Raw genomic sequence first — 19,303 nt, 5'->3', positions numbered from 1 at the left:
CGTGGAAAGAAACGACGCAACGTCTGTCCGGCATCGGAAAATCCAACTCACACCTTATTTTTCCATGCACCTCCTCCTCTGCGGTCTCTGAGCATGCTATTTTTCATGCAAACCAGGTACTTTGTGTAATCAAGAGACAACTTTGATTTCTAAGATTTAAGACTCTTTTTAAACTTGCAAAGGTGATATTTCAACTTGTGCTTATTGAATCTTTATTGTGTTTACCTTATTTTAACTAGATAAATATTAACTATATTTCTAATCCTGTGGGGTGTATTTTTGTGGTGTCTTCATGGTGTTACTGTATGATTTATTGCACAAATACTTTACACATTGCCTTCTAAGCTGAGTCTGACTGCTCAGTGCCAAGCTACCAGATGGTGGACACAGGATAATTTTGATTGTGTGTGACTTACCTTGACTAGGATTGTGGTCCCTACTTGGACAAGGGTGTATACCTCTGCCACCTAGAGACCCCATTTCTAACACTAACCAATACACTGTGGGGTTGTCATGAAACTGTGTGTGCATTTAACTGAGAGAGAGAATAGTCTGCACATATGCTTCAGTCATGCTATTACCTGATTTTCCTAAAATGGAGAAAACAGCAGTCAGAGGGCAACCCTAGAGGGGCTAGTGAAGGCATCAGGAAGGGTGTGGAGCCTCAAAGAAGCATCACAACCAGGACTCTAACTTGTATAACAAGTTGGATTGTGCAGTATTTAATTCAATTGTGTGATTAAAAGTATTTTTTTCTGAAAAAGCAAGGACTGAGTTGGACATTGGAGTTATAGTGTCTGTTGGTTAATTGTTGAGTGCTGAACCGGAACATCCCACATTACTTCCCTTAGAAGCCTGCAACTGATTGCCCTCTTGACCTTGAGAGTCAAGTGTGGAAGGAGTTGTACTTGGCTTGATTTGCAGAGCCATTGTAGGGCACAGCCCAGGACTTCAGGGGCAAATGACCTGAATTCTGATGATTGAGTCCCAGTTGCATCTACTTGCCTCAATAGCTCCCCGATAAAGGTCAGAAAGTACAAGCATTTCATGAGAATCTTGTTTTATAACATGTGGTGATTCAGAATTTTGTGCACATATACCTCTATTGTTTCTTAAAAAGAATCTCCAGTAAGAAATTAGAGTACTAGTCTTTGTTAGTTCCTTCCTCTTGTCTAACTCAGTCTCAACATATGAGGAGACCGTTAATTCAAATATTTAAAATGCTGTATTTAGAAATGTTAAACTTTATGAATGTAAACCTTTTGCAGGTAGATTTAAAATGAAAGATATCTCCAGAAAGAATGCCCAAGTGATGATGATTATGCTGCAATAAAGTTCCTGAACAATATGTATACCATAATCACATAGAGTACAGATTAGGAACACAGTTTTTTATGCTTTGAAACATGACTACAAGAGAGACAGACTAATGACAGTTTGTCAGCACTTTACATCCAACATAATATTTTGCAAAAGGTAGATTGTTCAATCTTTACCACTTTAAACCTTTACAACACTCCATAGTACTAGAAGATACAATGAACATAGTGGATTGCATGGAGTTGCACTGCTACAACAGCTCCTAAAGGCCAAACATTTAGATTCCCTGCATATGAAATACCTGAAGAATAGACCCTGTTGGTGATTGGGCAGCTCCTAGACACAAGACCACATCACATTGAGTTCTGAATGAATTCATCATTACATAGTTAGGGGTGTAGGCACAACCCTTATCGATTTAATGTTTGGTCAGTTTTTAAGATTGGAAAGAATCAATGCCAAACAAGTCACATGAGAAAAACCAAGCTGTACACTACACTGTAAAACTTCATGTGTGAGTTTATCCAGAAGTTAACTTGTAAAGTTATAAGAAGTGGTCATGGTATCACAACATCCCGGAGACCTGCTTATGATGTGTGCATGCCTCGAGTGAATACACACTAGAAAAGTACACCAAAAAATCTGTTTGTCACTATGATGTGACTGTTCACTGGTAAGGTGATTTATGTCATGATAACATTAAAAGCTGTCTGTGATTTACCCTTACTCTAAGACCCATCTGCTGATGAATTCTCTCTCCATGGCCTGAGACACTGCAGGTTTTGTAAGTTCATGACATGCTTCTTCACTCCTACAGTGAAGAACTTTGACTTTGAGAATGTCTAATGGTGTTAGCATTCAGAGTCAGAGCCTGCTGAAAGTCTCTGCTTTCCTTTGCTCCTGTACTGGTGAAGAGAGTGGTCAAAATCACCACACACAGCAACCTAGGGAGAAACGGGGATAAGGAGTAAGAGAAACATCCAGGGCTGAATCTCACTGTCAAAGACTTAGGGTCTGATTACGACTTCGGTGGAGGGAATTATTCCATCCGAAATGTGACGGATATCCTGCCCACCGTATTACGAGTTCCATAGGATATAATGGACTCGTAATTCGGCGGCCGGGATATCCGTCTCATTTGGGACGGAGTAATCCCCTCCGCCGAAGTCGTAATCAGGCCCTTTATCTGTTTCAAGGGATGGCACCACTTTGCCTTCATAGTATGAATCTTTGGGAGATATGACCAGCTGTATGACACTGTGCAGAAGGTTAGTATAGAAATCAGGTTGATATAATAGACAGATAATGATTACAACAAGGCTTACAGATTCCTGAGGCGGATGCTGGGATGGTATATGTGTAGCAGATCAGAAATCCAGTGAAGGACCTATGTCTTTGCTGGCAGACAGGGGTAAGACTCTTCAAGAAATGGGGTTAGCAAACAGAACAACTTAAAGGGAACACTAATGAGGGAAGTGAAAGACCCGAAAGGGGGAAAGCAATAAACATTGGAAGGGGACACTAAAAAAGGCTACAGCGAGGATTGATAAAAGCCTATGCAAGCATGCAATGCGTTGCCATATACTGAGCTAAGGTCTCAATGAGTCAAAACAGGTCTCTACCCCTCCTAACCTGATTCCTAACAATTAGAAGCTGAATGACTTTACCACTGGTGGAAAAAATAACTGCAGTTTTCTAATTTAATGTGCACATTAACAGTGTTTTTGGTAGGATGAGCAAGAAGATAGACATTTTTTTTGGAACATTATTCATATATTTTGAAAAGTAGTTAGTGGTTCCTATAGTATACCTTTGTTTGAATAATGTGCACATTGATAATGATATGTTCTGGTTTACTTCACAACAGTCCGTATAAACTCTAGGGGTGGAAATAATGAAGTTGCCCTCTTACACAAGATTATTATTATTTTTTTTTTTATTGAACACTTTGAGTCCATTTACGAGGACAGCCGGGCCGCGTATGAGCTCCCGTCATGCTCCGCGGTTGAACACCGGCTCGGAAGGATGTGGGCTTGCAGGCAGATGCGTTAATGCCAGCGCCGTCCCGCTGCAACACGGAAAAAAGACAGTTCAGATTCCTGCTCCCCCCTGCTGCTCACCGCTTATCTTTTTTGCCATTTTTTAGGCATTTCTCTGGAGGAATTTCCCCTCTGGCTCAGCTCTGAGACTGCATGGTCGGAGTTTTCTTCTTTCAGGAGAGGAGGACTGGAAACGGAGGTGAGGGGGTGCTAAAGAGGGCATGACTTTTCACCACTGAGGGAAGTTTTCCCTCTCTTTCTTAAATTGGACATGGAATAAGTTACTTGGCTGTGAGCATTGTCTGGTGTTGGTGCAGTACATTTTTGCACATCTATCTATTCTCTGTGGTGGAAAGTGGCTGGTTGGAAAGTGGCTGGTTAAAGGACACTCCCCCCTGGGGGAAAAAAAAAGAATGAACGTGCTAATTGTCACGAGGCTGGTTCCCCCCTTTTTTTTTCCTTTTTTCTTCTTCTCTCTTTCCAAAGCCTGCTGCGCTGGTGGGTAGAGGAAGGGGGCAGCAGGGCGCGTGTAAGGAAAAGGAGCAGCGCTGTATAATGCCCCAATCTCCGCACTATCTTCAGGGAAAAGGACACCCTGCTTCTAGGGCTCCTAAAGCTGCCCGCACTGCTAAAACAAAGTGCCCAGCCACATTCAACAATCACCTGAACATGGACTTGTCTTTTAGTATTGGCCCTCCACCAACTGTCGTATTACCCTCTAGCGACACTTCTCCTCACAGTTTACCGCCCTCTATGACTAGCTCGCAAAATGCCGGTCCGGATTCTCTACTGACAGAGGCTAGGAGCTCGGACTTGGACTTAGATTAAAATTCACAATCAATGAATCATCTGAAACAATCGGCCTTAAGCTGTAGCGCCGAAGCTACTTTCAGTCGAGCTCTGGATATGGGTGCAGGCTCCAAAATGCTCTGTTCTTTGCACGTGTGAAGGGTCAAAAGGGCGACGCTCCCGTATTGACTACTATCTCTGCCTCTGCCTCTGCTCCTCAAGCAAACAGCTCTCTACTTGATCTCTCTCGTGAGTTCTGCTAGTCAGTTTCTGCGTCTGGGATAAGCACTACAGGTGGGCCCCCATGAACCCCTCCGTTAATTGAACTTCTGAATCGGTCCAGGATCAGCTGAACTCTCAAATGGGCTTGTTTTCTCACGCACCTAGAGTCAAGGCAAGCTCCGATATTCTTTTGGAAAATCTGCTCCTTCAGATCTTGTCTGAGTTAAAAGCCTTGAAAATCTCTCAAAACAAGGCAAAGCAGAGGATGGAATCACATCTCAATTTAATTTTGAGTAATATACAGCAACTTAACTCACGCATCAAGGAGATTGAACAGCCAGGGGGGGCGTGGTCTGGCCACGTATAGAGATTGCCACCTAGAAGCTGAGCTCCGCTGGATGGCGGGCCTTGGGCAGAGGGCGGCGGCGCTGGGGGTGCACTGGTGGCCCCCCTACCATTTACAAAACCGGCGCCAGTGTTTGGCAACGCCTGAGATGCTCCGGTGAGTGTGGGGGACGTATACTCTCCCCCTAGTGAACGGAGAGAGCAGCAGCACTATGGAGGCCTGTGGTGCGAGGAGAAGCCGCAGCCTGGCATACTGGTGAGTCCCGCTCCACGACACAGACGGAGCGCCTCGCCAACCCGCGGATATCGGGGGCGGCAGGCGCCTGGGTGCCTCCCCGCTTATCCCCCTTACCCCTCCTCCCCCCCGGAGCCTGAAGAGCCCCCGCCCTGCGGGCACAATGGAGGAACTTGGGCGGTCCATGAGGATCGGCAACAGAGCCGCGGGCCCCCCGCCCGGTTCGAAATAGAGATTTGTGGAGGCCTTGGGCCGAGGGCGACAGCGTCGGGGGTGCACTGGTGGCCCCCCTCCCATCTGAACAACAAGCGCCAGTGAGTGGTGACCCCCCGGACACCCCGGTGAGTGCGGGGGATGCCTCCTCTCCCCTGAGTGCCAGGGAAGAACAGAGACGCCATAGAGGCCTGCGGCGCGAGGAGAAGCCATGGCCTCGCGTACCAGTGAGACTCGCTCCACGATCCAGAAGGAGCGCCTCGCCTCTTCGCAGATACTGGGGGTGGCCCATCCTCCCCCCTGCTTGGAGCTTGAGGAGCCCCTGCCCTGCGGGCACACAAGTGAAACTCGGGCAGCCCATGGGGGACGATGACGGCGCCGCAGGCCCCCCGCCCAGCTTGAAACAGAGACTTACAGAGGCCTCCTCGTGGAAACTGGATGCCATACTGCCCCCGAAGGCGTGAAGATGCCAACTGTGCCTACGCCTTGGCCCTCACCCACCCCCACATCCTCAACCAGCACCCTCCCTGACCTTCTGCTGCACTGACCTCCCTCCCACCCCAGAGGAGTGGGGGGCTGCATGTGTCTACACTTGCACCTGGACCTACGCCTTGCTTCAGCGTCTAGATGTCTGCCCTTTGAGACTTTGCTAAGTGCTAGCGTTGTACCCTCTCGGAAGCATCGGCTGCCAGATCCCCTCCCCCCTCTGCATCTGCTGCACCACAGGCAGGCGCCCTTCGGATCCCTATGTACAAAGGGAAACCCGCAATGCCCGGGGGTAAGACGGCGAGCAAAACACTGGGTAAACCAGCCCGCCATCTACTCTTCTCCGAAGCCCTTCGTCAACAGAAACACCCGCCTGCAGAGGACCTTCCACACCCCCCCATACCAGTATGGCGGACGACACGCAGGGTGCGACAATGGACCGCATCTTACAGGAGATATCGGCGGTAAGCCGCAAGATGGACAGCACCATGGTCTCACTGACGGCGGAGGCAAGATCAATGCGCTTGGATATAGCGGGCGTCCAGTCGTAAGTTTCTGGGCTAGATCAACGAGTGACAACAGTGGAAACTCAAATAGCCTCCTGGACCAACAGAGATTGAGAACTCCTGCACGTTCGCAGTAAACTGATAGACCTGGAAGACAGGAGTTGCAGGAACAATGTTCGCCTCCTTGGGTTCCCGGAAGGCATTGAAGGTGCAGACATATACTCCTACCTACGGGAGACGTTACCCAAACTCACGGATATAACATTTGATCCTCCTTTGGAATTTCACAGGGCGCACAGACTGGGTAACAAGAGACGAGACGGAAATGGCCGCCCCGCCCAATAATAGTTTGTATGCTGCGCCACATGCAGGCCCGCCAACTGCTGCAGGCAGCTCGAACGCAGGGACCATTCCGGTCTGACACACTGGAAATCCGATTCACAGCTGACCTCTCCAAAGAGACTGCAGAATGCAGGAAGGTCTTCCTATCTTTCCGTACTCGCCTTCGTCACCTAGACGTGAAATTCGGCCTATTTGAGCCAGCCAGGATGTGGATCACAAAGAACGGAGAATCAAGGAACTTCTACAACCCGGAGGACCTGAGAACATTCTTGGAGCGTCTCCAGGACCAGACACAATCCATGGGCATGACGGCCCCAGGACATACGGGTCCTATCCTCGGAAGTCGCCCACTCGACATCCGCATCTGACTCTGGGCGAAGATTTACTACAGATCCCCAGGCCAGGGGGAGAGACCTAGAGAGACTCACAAAAAGTTACGATGACAGGGGTCAAGTACTCCAGGCGGTGGCAATACACACATAGTTATCGGTTAGAGACAAATCCCGCTCCCCCTTGAAGCCCACACCGGCCGCCACCTGAGGACGGGAACGTACTGTGCCCTTAAAGACCCTTGCTATCGCTGGCCCGAGCTCTTATGGAAAAACCAAAGGGGCCCTGCTATAGAGAAGGCGGAGAGATGAGTACCTGATTTTGTGACCTCATAGACACGTTATTATTAGGGGCCATTGCTCCGGATTGTTTTTGATTGGTTCTAATTGTCTCTGCTTGCTATTACATGTTTCCGTATATTTCTTGAGGATTAAGGGACATGCCTTTTTCAATAACCTAACTCTCCTTCTATTTGTCTAAAGATATTAGACACCTCTTTAGAGTTGCCACATTATTCCCATTTGTTATCAATTTGTTCTAACTTTGGTTATTTTTCAATGATTACTGTCCAATGCTCATTATACGCGGCAACGTATTGCCACAATTGGTAAACATACAACGGCAGTGCAGTACTCCACTTCACCCTTACCGACCCGGCCCCCGCCCCCCTCCCTTCCCGTTTCCCCATCCCTCCCTCTCCTTCTTACTTAGACAAATGTGACACACGTTGTCCTCACTGTTATGTCCTCCTGAACGTGACCAAGGTAGTGACCTCGCTTTCAAACCCTTGAAGAACAATACCCTTCCACTCCCCTCCGCTCCTTCTCCCCCTCCTGTGGTACAGCACTGACCTGCTCCCAGACCCAGGCTACCAAGTGAGTCTAACATACTCTCCGTGCTGTGTCCCCCCCTCCATACCCCCCTTCCCCCCCTTCTCCCTATGTTGCTCAAACCTGAGTGTGGACGGGAGAGCCAGATTGGGGAGAGCCAGATTGGGGGGAGCCAGGGTGCCATGCGGAAGCTGCCTCCCTCGACGTGGGGCCCGCCGGTCGGGCGTCAGAGCACTTTAGGCCTGGGTTTAGACTTGCAGGTTACAGCTCGAGAACGCCGGGGCTTGTGTCCCGATTTCCTAAATCTCTTTCTTCTTTTTGGCCTTGTCCACCGGTTTCCTCTTTTCTCTTATTCTCTTTTCCTCCTCCCTCTCCTCCTCTCCTCACTTATTTCCTGTCTCCTTTCCCTCCCGTCCCTTCCTCCTGCCCCTAAAGACAACACCAAATCCCCACTCTCCCTTTTCCTTTTCCCCCCTCCCTCTGCCTCATCCCTAGTGTCTCCACACCCCTTTAGGCTTCTATAAGGCACAGGGATGTCTGGCCCGAGCACATCACCCTCAGTGCCTCTGCGGATTATATCATGGAATGTAAATGGCCTCACCCACTTCATAAAGTGGAAAAAAGTCCTATCCTATCTCAATTCCAAACAGGCTGATGTTGCCCTATTACAAGAGACCCACTTAGACAAACTGGAATCTGACAAACTACGACGAGACTGTTAGGGTTTGTGCACCGCAAAGAGCATGTCCCATCTCACTGCACTAGTGGGTTCTGTAATAGCTCCCTTTTAAACTTACTATTGAAAGCCTTTCTTGTTATCTCACCTTCCCCCCCACCCAGGCTTCTGTGTATGTTGTTTAATGTGCTGTTTTGTTTACACATTGGGCCTTGCTTTTACCAAGGCTTCTTTAAAACACTCCTCCCTAGGCCATGTGTTAATTCAACTCATTTGCATAATAACTGACACTCTGCACACCTTTCAAGAACATGTGCAGCATGTGAGGACCACACCCAGCCCTTCAAACCACACCCAGCTCTTCTCACCTTTCAAGAACATGTGCAGCATGTGAGGACCACACCCAGCCCTTCAAACCACACCCAGCTCTTCGAACCACCCCCAGCCCTGTCTATAAAAGGCAGCCCCCGAGCCTCACCCAGTGCTTGTGCTCGTCTACCTCCCGCTTACCTGAGAACAGATCCCTCGGCGCTGGCACTCCTGCTCTCTACAGACTTTCATTGGCTTCAATGGGCGCAGCTGCTGGCTCTTCCTTCTGCCGGTTTCCGGTTCCTCCTTGCCTCAGCCTCTCTCCTGCAAGCAACCTGCAAAAGAGAAAAAAGACAAGGTTAGACTGATCAGTATCTCTTGCCAGCAACAAGTAAGTGCAAAACCTTTTATTACCTGAAAGAACTTTGACAACAATTTCTGGATTCGTGTATAGACAATTTGAAACAAGATACCTTCCACGAACATTGTGATTCAAACTCTTTGTTACAAGAATACTTTGCGGATCTTTGTGGAACTTTTAAGAACCATTAACAGCAAGGCAAACAGTAAATCAAGGACTTGCACAAATTACATGCTGTATTTTGATGTAAAAGTACAGTATTTGTTTTATAAAAGATTCTGGAAATATGGGAAAAGTGAGTCTGCTATTGGGAATTTAGGCTTTAGTTATATTAAGATGAATGTTTGATATTGGTAATTCCGATAACGGTATTTGTTTAATGTTTTAGAAGCTTTACAGTAATAGAAAGCACATTCCAGAGCAGTAACACATTCCAAACCTGGAAACTAGAGACCAGGATCCAAGAGGTACTTTTAGAAGAGAATTTCTAATAAATAAAGGGATAGTCAGGAACCCATTTAGGAATAGGTTGCACTTATCTGTTCTTTGTTTATGTTTCATTAGGCACCAGTTTCTACAGAAGTCAGAAAGGGCCGCAGATTTGTGCAGCACTTCAACAGTGGAAACGCAAGAACGGTGTTGTCTCTCTATTTTTTATTTTATCCACTTCCCCCCTTCCCTTGAGCTTCTGTTCTTAGTGCACTGTGTTAAAAAACTAGTGTGCTGGAACAAGCAGTTTCAGGGTGGGGTCGGATTGTCTTCAACCTCCATCAGAACTGAACAAGAACTCAGGTGAGCTGGGCTTTGACAGAAGCACAAGCCTTAAAAAATTTCAGTTCTGGTGGACGATGAATACCGGGGAAGAAATAGAGGGCATTGACGTCACGGATATGGCGCAGGCCCTAAATGAGGACTTGGCTCATAATGAATCAGTGTCTGGTATCTTGCAACATATGCAAGAGGAAATAGAGAGATTAAAGATGGAGAATACCTCTTTAAAACAGGATTTAAGTAGGTATAAATTTAGGGGATCTCAGTGGAACACAGCTTTAACGCCTTTGTTTAAAACCTCCTCAGAGACAGGGGCACCATCAAAACATACAACTTTGCCTCCCCCAGTTGAGGTTACTGTTAATGTTCCTAATGCTGTGCCCTTAGCAGCACCTGAACGTTTTCATGGAGATAGTAACAAATTCCATGTTTTTATCAATCAATGTCAATTACACTTCGTTTGTAAACCACAACAGTTCCCTACTGATGCTACGAAAGTGGCATTCGTCTTGTCTTATTTGGGTGGCACAGCAGCCAATTGGTGATTTCCTTTAGTGGATAGAGATGATCCCATCCTCCATAATTGGAATCAATTTAAACGTACCATGACCAGCCTTTTTGCAAAACACACTTTCATGCAGGCAAGTGATAATGAGCTTTTAAATCTTAAACAAGGTAACAAGGATTTATTGACCTATCTCACTAGTTTTAATCGTTTACTCACCGAGACACAGTGGCCAAAAGAAAAGCGCGTCTCCCTTTTTTATAAAGGTTTGAGAGACGAGTTAAAAGACGCGCTGGCTCATATCGTTGATTTGCCAGAAGACTATTCGGACTTTGTAGATTTAGTTGTGAAATTAGAACATAGACTAGGAGAAAGAAAGGGAGATAAATACAAACTGGAATCACGGTTAACTTTTATTAGACACGAGAAGAAAGACACAGATAATAAACTCCTTGAGCCTGAGCCTATGCAAATAGGGACACTCAGAGGTCCACTCACATCAGAGGAAAAAGAAAGAAGGAGAAAACTTCAATTATGTTTATATTGTGGCAGGGCAGGTCACTTTGCCAGAGAATGTCCAGTAAAGCCTAAAACTCCACGAAAGGGTGCTGTTTCCTCCACCTCCTCAACTGAATCGGGAAACGATTAAGCTCGACAAGGGGAGAGGTTACTTGTTCGAGAAAACATCGTAATCAAACCTCTAATGCTGCAGCCTTCATGGTACCGCACATACCCAGATATTTCATAATTCAGGTCGTTTTAATTGTTACTACCCAAGTGAGGCATTCTCTCCCTGTCCTACTGGACTCAGGCGCGACAGGAAATTTTGTGGATAATAAGTTAGCTGAAAACTTAGGACTTCCTATGTGCCTAAAGCCTTGTCCAGAAGCAGTATGTGCAGTGGATGGGTCAGAATTGACCTCTGGATTAATCACAAAACAAACAAGTCCACTTGTTATGGTCTGTCAGAACGGGCACATAGAGGTGATTAGCTTTGATCTGATAGATACTCCTAATTTTGGTTTGATTCTCGGGGTACCCTGGTTAACAACTCATAACCCAAAAATTGATTGGGTGAATAGAACTGTTACTTTGGATTCCTCTTTCTGTAGAACCAATTGCTATCAAGAAGCAGGTACAGAACAGAGCACAGTATTACACTGTGCTAGTGTTACACAAGATGAACCAAGTCTCCCTCCTGAATATTCTGACTTTAAAGACGTCTTTGATCCAGTAAAGGCTAGTGTGCTGCCCCCACATCGGTCTTATGACTGCCGTATAGATCTTATCCCAGGGGCCCCTTTACCTAATAACAGAGTATATGCTTTGACTGACGAAGAAACCAAATACTTAAGAACCTACCTAGATGACCTACTACAGTCTGGGTTCATCCGTCATTCTACATCTCCGGTATCATCTCCACTCTTTTTTATCCCGAAGCCGGATAAATCCCTGCGCGCGTGTATTGATTGTAGAGGACTAAATAAGGCTACAATAAAGAATAAATATCCTCTTCCTCTAATACCTGTGTTGTTGGATCAATTAAGACATTCTACTGTATACACTAAACTAGATCTGCAGGGAGCTTACCACCTGGTCCGAGTAAAAGAGGGGGATGAGTGGAAGACAGCTTTCAAGACAAAGTTTGGTTTATTTGAGTACACAGTAATGCCCTTTGGGTTATGTAATGCCCCTGCGGCCTTTCAGTTCTTTATAAATGAGGTCCTACACGAATTCCTGGATGTTTGTGTCATAGTATACATAGACGACATCCTCATTTACTCTAAGAACTCAGAAGAACATACCCAACATGTTCGTGCAGTATTATCAAAGTTAAAAGAAAATCATCTTTTTGCTAAGTTAGAAAAGTGTACTTTTAATGTCAGCAAGGTGGACTTTTTAGGATACTGCCTGTCACCTCAAGGAATAACTATGGATGTAAAGAAAATCAGTGCTATTGCTGATTGGCCAGAACCATCCTCTGTAAAAGATATTCAGAAATTTCTGGGTTTCGCCAATTTTTATAGGAGGTTTATTGCACATTTTGCAGATATTGCGGCCCCAATAACTACCTTGTTGCGGAAAGGGCAACGATTTCTTTGGACTGATGAGGCGGCACACGCCTTTCAACTCCTAAAACAAAAGTTCACTTCAGCCCCAATTCTGAAACATCCTGATCCTGACTTGCCCTTTTTTGTTGAAGCGGATGCTTCACAAGTAGCTTTAGGAGGAGTTCTCTCTCAACGAGATGCAGTAGATGGCCAGTTACATCCTATAGCCTTCTATTCCAAAAAGTTATTACCCGCTGAACAAAATTACACTGTGGCTGAAAGGGAACTACTAGCTATCAAAGTAGCCTTTTCAGAATGGAGGCATCGTTTAATGGGAGCCAAGTACCCAGTTACAATCTTTTCTGACCATAAGAACCTACAGTTTTTTTGGATCACTTAAAGCACTAACACCACGTCAGATGTGCTGGTTAATTTTTTTTAGCACATTTGACTTTGTTATAACCTATAGACCAGGTGCACAACAAATTCAATCTGATGTGTTATTTAGATACGGACATACCTCAGACATGAAACAAGATAAAATAGGAGAACCCATTATTCCTCCCCAAAAGTTTTTGGCACCAGTACAACAGAAGGATTTCATCACAGATCTATATAATGCACACATGCAAATAGCACCTCAGGATTGGTTAAAGGATTCCCGTAACACAATACAACGAGGTTTATTGTATCACGACAACATGCTGTTAGTGCCCACCTCTGAATTACAAACACAGGTGATAATTTGGCATCACGCCTCACCGTTGGCAGGTCATCCTGGTTGGGTAAAAACCCTGGAAAATGTGCAAAAACACTTTTGGTGGGACACTATAAGAAAGGACATTAAGCAATTTGTCACTACCTGTCCAATTTGCGCAAGACATAAATCTTCTCATAAGGCCCCTGACGGCTTGTTAATACCAATGCCAACACCCAAACAACCTTGGCACACTGTGAGCGTAGACTTTATTGTAGGTTTACCACCTGTAAAATCCTTCACAACAGTGTTGGTTATAGTGGATTTTTTATCTAAAATGGCACATTTTGTACCATTACGGAAATTACCCACAGCAGCAGAATTTGCCGATATTTTTATAAGGGAAATTGTGCGTTTACATGGTTTGCCAAGCAAAGTGGTGTCAGACCGAGGGAGCCAGTTCAACTCTAGATTTTGGAAAAAATTATGTGAAAAACTGAAAATAGATGTGGCATTATCCTCTGCTTTCCACCCAGAGACAGATGGACAGACTGAACGACTGAACCAAACCTTACTTCAAACGCTATGTTGTTTATTGGCTGATTATTCTAGTGAATGGTTGGAAGCTCTCCCTGTAGCGGAGTTTGTTTATAATAATACTGAGCATTCAGCTCTACTTTGCTCACCATTCTATTTCTTGCAGGGGTATCATCCAAGAGCTATACCCATTTTGTTAGAAGATTCCCTGTTGCCTACAGTAACGGATAGACTAACGAGGTTAGATGACATACAAGACAAAGCCAGGAAACATTTATTAAAGTACAAGGAAAGCATGAAAAGACAAGCAGACAAACACAGATCTGAGGCCCCAATGTATAAAATTGGTGACAAGGTATGGCTCTCCACAAAGAACCTAAACATAGAGGGATCCCGAAAGCTGCAACCACGTTTCATTGGACCCTTTAGTATAACTGCCATAGTAAACCCGGTAACAGTAAAATTAGAGTTACCAAAAGAATATCCAGTACATACTACATTCCATGTGTCCTTGGTTAAGCCGTACAACCCAAAAACCCGACCTGAACCACCACCTCCACCCATACCAATTAAGGGAAATCTAGAATATGAAGTGAAAAGCATAAAAGACTCAAAAAGAATTAGTGGACGTCTGTTTTATTTAGTAGAATGGAAAGGATATGATGAATCTGAGAATTAATGGGAACCAGCATCATATGTACATGCCCCACAGCTGATTAGACGGTTTTATTTAAAAAATCCAGGAAAACCCCGTCCTGTAGGAGGGCCTTTGAGGGGGGCAACTGTTAGGGTTTGTGCACCGCAAAGAGCATGTCCCCTCTCACTGCACTAGTGGGTTCTGTAATAGCTCCCTTTTAAACTTACTATTGAAAGCCTTTCTTGTTATCTCACCTTCCCCCCCCCCCCCAGGCTTCTGTGTATGTTGTTTAATGTGCTGTTTTGTTTACACATTGGGCCTTGCTTTTACCAAGGCTTCTTTAAAACACTCCTCCCTAGGCCATGTGTTAATTCAACTCATTTGCATAATAACTGAAACTCTGCACACCTTTCAAGAACATGTGCAGCATGTGAGGACCACACCCAGCCCTTCAAACCACACCCAGCTCTTCTCACCTTTCAAGAACATGTGCAGCATGTGAGGACCACACCCAGCCCTTCAAACCACACCCAGATCTTCGAACCACACCCAGCCCTGTCTATAAAAGGCAGCCCCCGAGCCTCACCCAGTGCTTGTGCTCGTCTACCTCCTGCTTACCTGAGAACAGATCCCTCGGCGCTGGCACTCCTGCTCTCTACAGACTTTCATTGGCTTCAATGGGCGCAGCTGCTGGCTCTTCCTTCTGCCGGTTTCCGGTTCCTCCTTGCCTCAGCCTCTCTCCTACAAGCAACCTGCAAAAGAGAAAAAAGACAAGGTTAGACTGATCAGTATCTCTTGCCAGCAACAAGTAAGTGCAAAACCTTTTATTACCTGAAAGAACTTTGACAACAATTTCTGGATTCGTGTATAGACAATTTGAAACAAGATACCTTCCACGAACATTGTGATTCAAACTCTTTGTTACAAGAATACTTTGCGGATCTTTGTGGAACTTTTAAGAACCATTAACAGCAAGGCAAACAGTAAATCAAGGACTTGCACAAATTACATGCTGTATTTTGATGTAAAAGTACAGTATTTGTTTTATAAAAGATTCTGGAAATATGGGAAAAGTGAGTCTGCTATTGGGAATTTAGGCTTTAGTTATATTAAGATGAATGTTTGATATTGGTAATTCTGATAACGGTATTTGTTTAATGTTTTAGAAGCTTTACAGTAATAGAAAGCACATTCCAGAGCAGTAACACATTCCAAACCTGGAAACTAGAGACCAGGATCCAAGAGGTACTTTTAGAAGAGAATTTCTAATAAATAAAGGGATAGTCAGGAACCCATTTAGGAATAGGTTGCACTTATCTGTTCTTTGTTTATGTTTCATTAGGCACCAGTTTCTACAGAAGTCAGAAAGGGCCGCAGATTTGTGCAGCACTTCAACAGTGGAAACGCAAGAACGGTGTTGTCTCTCTATTTTTTATTTTATCCACTTCCCCCCTTCCCTTGAGCTTCTGTTCTTAGTGCACTGTGTTAAAAAACTAGTGTGCTGGAACAAGCAGTTTCAGGGTGGGGTCGGATTGTCTTCAACCTCCATCAGAACTGAACAAGAACTCAGGTGAGCTGGGCTTTGACAGAGACTGGGTGGGCTCCGCTTTGTTCAGTTGCAACCCAACTCCACCTGGCAAGGAGAACTCTCCAAGAAAATGCAGCGTGGCACTATTGTTGTGTAAGACTCTCCCCCAACAGTTACTAAATCGTGGACTGACCCAGAGGGTCGCTACGTATTTGCTAAACTCAAAATAGGCGACTCCTCACTGTGTGTGGGCTCTGTCTACACACCAACTGGTCCAAAACTCCTCTTTTTCTTACAAATCAACCGCCTACTGACTGAGATAGGGGCATCTCACTACATAATAGGGGGTGACTGGAACATAGTTAGGGACGCAGTGCTGGACAGAACGGGACCCCTGGACGTAAGCAATAATGCCGATAGAGCCCTACAGTCCGATATACTATCGGACAATGGCCTAGTGGACCACTGGAGACTAACCCACCCGAAAGACAGAGAATTTACCTTCCTCTCACCGGTACACGGCACCCAATCCCGACTTGACTATTTTCTTCGATCCCACAACCTGGTGGTCCATACCCACCATGATTGCATACTAGAAGGTGGCCTTTCGGACCATTCCCCTATTAGTGTCGCTATCCAACTGGGCTTAGTATCCCCGGGCCGCAAGCCCTGGAGATTTGCAATTCACCGATATCGCTCCCCCCAGGGTAAACTACAGGTACAGGACCACGCATCCGCCTTCACCCAAGATAACCTGGGCACTGTTGATTCTAGCCGAATCATGTGGGCTGCAGCCAAAGCAACGATACAGGGACAGCTCATGCGGGATGCCGCGCTGGCAAACAGAGACAGGAAAGAGCAACAGACGGCATTGGAACTTGACATCCGTCGGCTCACTCGACAATACACCACCCACCCTTCTCTTTTAGGGTGCCGGAACCTAGAGCGTGCCCAAATGGCCCTTAATGAGCTGTACACCTCTCAAGCCGAGTATGCTCCACAGAGGTTACAAGGAAGACATTATGAACAGGGCGAGAAAGCAGGACGTCTGCTAGCAGCCCAGCTCCGCCAGAGGACAGCTGCTCTTGCTATCCCGGCCATCCGCGCCTCCTCCGGAGAAACACTAGCACACCCGCAAGCAATAGCAAACAAATTCACGTCTTTCTATAGGCGCCTTTACACACCAGAGACAACGTCCAGCCCTGCCCAGATTACAGCCTTTCTGGCGGGCCTTGACTTGCCCTCCCTGTCAGATGAGGGATGCGGCCTTCTAGAAGGGGAAATAAGCAGACAGGAAATACAGAGAGTCATCTCCGACCTCCCCTACCACAAATCGCCAGGGGAAGATGGACTCCCGGCGGGATTTTACATATGGGTAGGGAGGGAGGCGATTGACATCATGCATGCAGCCCTGAATGAAGCCTGTACAGTGCAAGCCCTAGGGGCCGTCTCCAACAATGCCACGATAGCCATTATACCAAAGCCCGGGAGAGATCCCTTGCTATGTGGCAGTTACTGGCCCATATCTCTCCTAAACGGTGATATCAAAATCCTAGCAAGTATCCTGGCAAATAGACTACGCAAAGTTATACCGTCCCTGATCCACCATACACAGGTGGGGTTTGTACCGGGCCGCACCTCTAGGAACCACCCGCCATACCCTATGGTCCTCAAAGGACTTACCGGAGACTGCGCTTTGTCCTTGGACGCCGAAAAGGCGTTCGATCGTATAGAGTGGCCCTATCTGTTTGCGGCAGTGGAGAGATTTGGCCTGGGAACCAGATTCATTTCAATGGTACGGCTGCTATACGATCAGCCTACGGCAAGAGTTAATTGCTGAGGCTTCCTCTCGGACCCCTTTCCTATCCGCAGAGGTACACAAGGATGCCCCCTCTCACCCCTCTTGTTCCTACTAGCAATGAGGCCCCTTGCTGCAGCCATCCGCTCCTCCACTTCCATAATAGGCCTCACGCTACCGAAAGGCATCTATAAAATCTATTTATATGCCGATGACGTCCTATTAACTCTCACGGACCTCGAACGCTCCCTACCAGCTCTACTGGAGGTCATTAATAGATTCGCAGCCCCTCTCAGGCTACCGCATCAATTGGGATAAGAGCGAGGCGCTCCCCCTCTCACGTGTGACCAAAGAGCAGCACTCCTAGGCTTCCCATTTCGCTGGAAACCGAAACGCCTCAAATACCTGGAAGTGCTAGTCAATCCGGGCCTGGTGCACATGGTGGCGGACAATATTGACCCTCTCATCGTGCGGACAAAACTTGATTTTGCGAAATGGAACCAATTGGGCCTTTCCATGTGGGGTAGGGTACAGGCAGTCAGGATGGTCACAGTACCTCGCTTCACTTATATCTTGGTATTCCTCCCCTTACAGGTGTCCCTTTCTACGCTGCGAAGCATGGATGCACTCATTAGATCATTTGTATGGGGCTCTATGTGACCACGCCTGGCGCCCGCCAAGCTCTTACCCTGCCACTCCCACGGGGCATGGGACTTCCGTCGGTAGAGCACTACTCACTAGCACTACATCTGTCCCAATTGTCCCACACTTTGTCTGAAGAGCCGAATCCGCCACAGTGGGTAGCTTTGGAAAGACTAATGCTTTCCGCGAATGAGGGACTCGGAGAGCCTTACCTCGATGGCCTCCCATCCGCTAATTCGGTGAACCCGATTTTGAAAGCGACTCGGGCAGCCTGGCGAAGGGCCCATCGTCTGCTCGGGGTCCACCCTCTCCTTCACGCCCAGGCACCTCTGTGGCTTAACAGCGGACTACGGATAGGCGGCAATGTGCTCAACTGGCCGCAATGGAAGAGGGCCGGCATTCACACACTTTCCCAGATCCTGGAAAACAACACGCTTAAACCTTTCCTTAGGCTGAGGGAAGAATTTGATCTCCAGCCGAGCCAAGAGTGGAGATACTTGCAACTCAAGCACTGCCTGTACCAGGAGACCGATACTATCCGACGGGGGTCCCAGCCTTCACCCGTGGTGACCTACCTACAGAAATGGGGGCAACACAGGGGAGTTATGGCGGGTTTCTACGACCTAATTACCCGACAGCTCTATTCCCAACCTCTCCTAGATAAGCTACGCTTACAATGACAATCCCGATTACAACAGGCACTAGATCCGACAGACTGGGAGGACATTTTAGAGGCTTTGGACAGAGGCACCTGGGAGGCGCGTTCAAAGTTCTGCCTCTTTAAGATTTTACACGACTTGTATTGGTCCCCAGCGAAACTACACAAGGCAGGGCTTCTCCCGCACACGAAATGCTGGCGATGTTCAGAGACAGGCTGTGATCTGAAACACATCTTAATTGATTGCCCAACAGTCCGACCGCTGTGGGCTGTGGTGGGCTCTACTCTGGCCGAATCCATGCTACTCCCGTCGCCACTCCCCCCCTCATACTCTTACAAGATATGACCTCCCTCCCAGAACTCTCTAGACCGCACAAAAGACTGCTACACACGGCGCTTGCCACTGCAAAAATCTGTATCCTCCGCCATTGACGGTCGGCGACCTCCCCAACCCCGAAAGAATGGATCACAGCTAT

This window comes from Pleurodeles waltl, chromosome 8, assembly GCF_031143425.1.
Source record: "Pleurodeles waltl isolate 20211129_DDA chromosome 8, aPleWal1.hap1.20221129, whole genome shotgun sequence".
NCBI lineage: Eukaryota > Metazoa > Chordata > Amphibia > Caudata > Salamandridae > Pleurodeles > Pleurodeles waltl.
The sequence above is the reverse complement of the archived record's forward strand: the minus strand, read 5'-3'. Positions refer to the sequence as shown.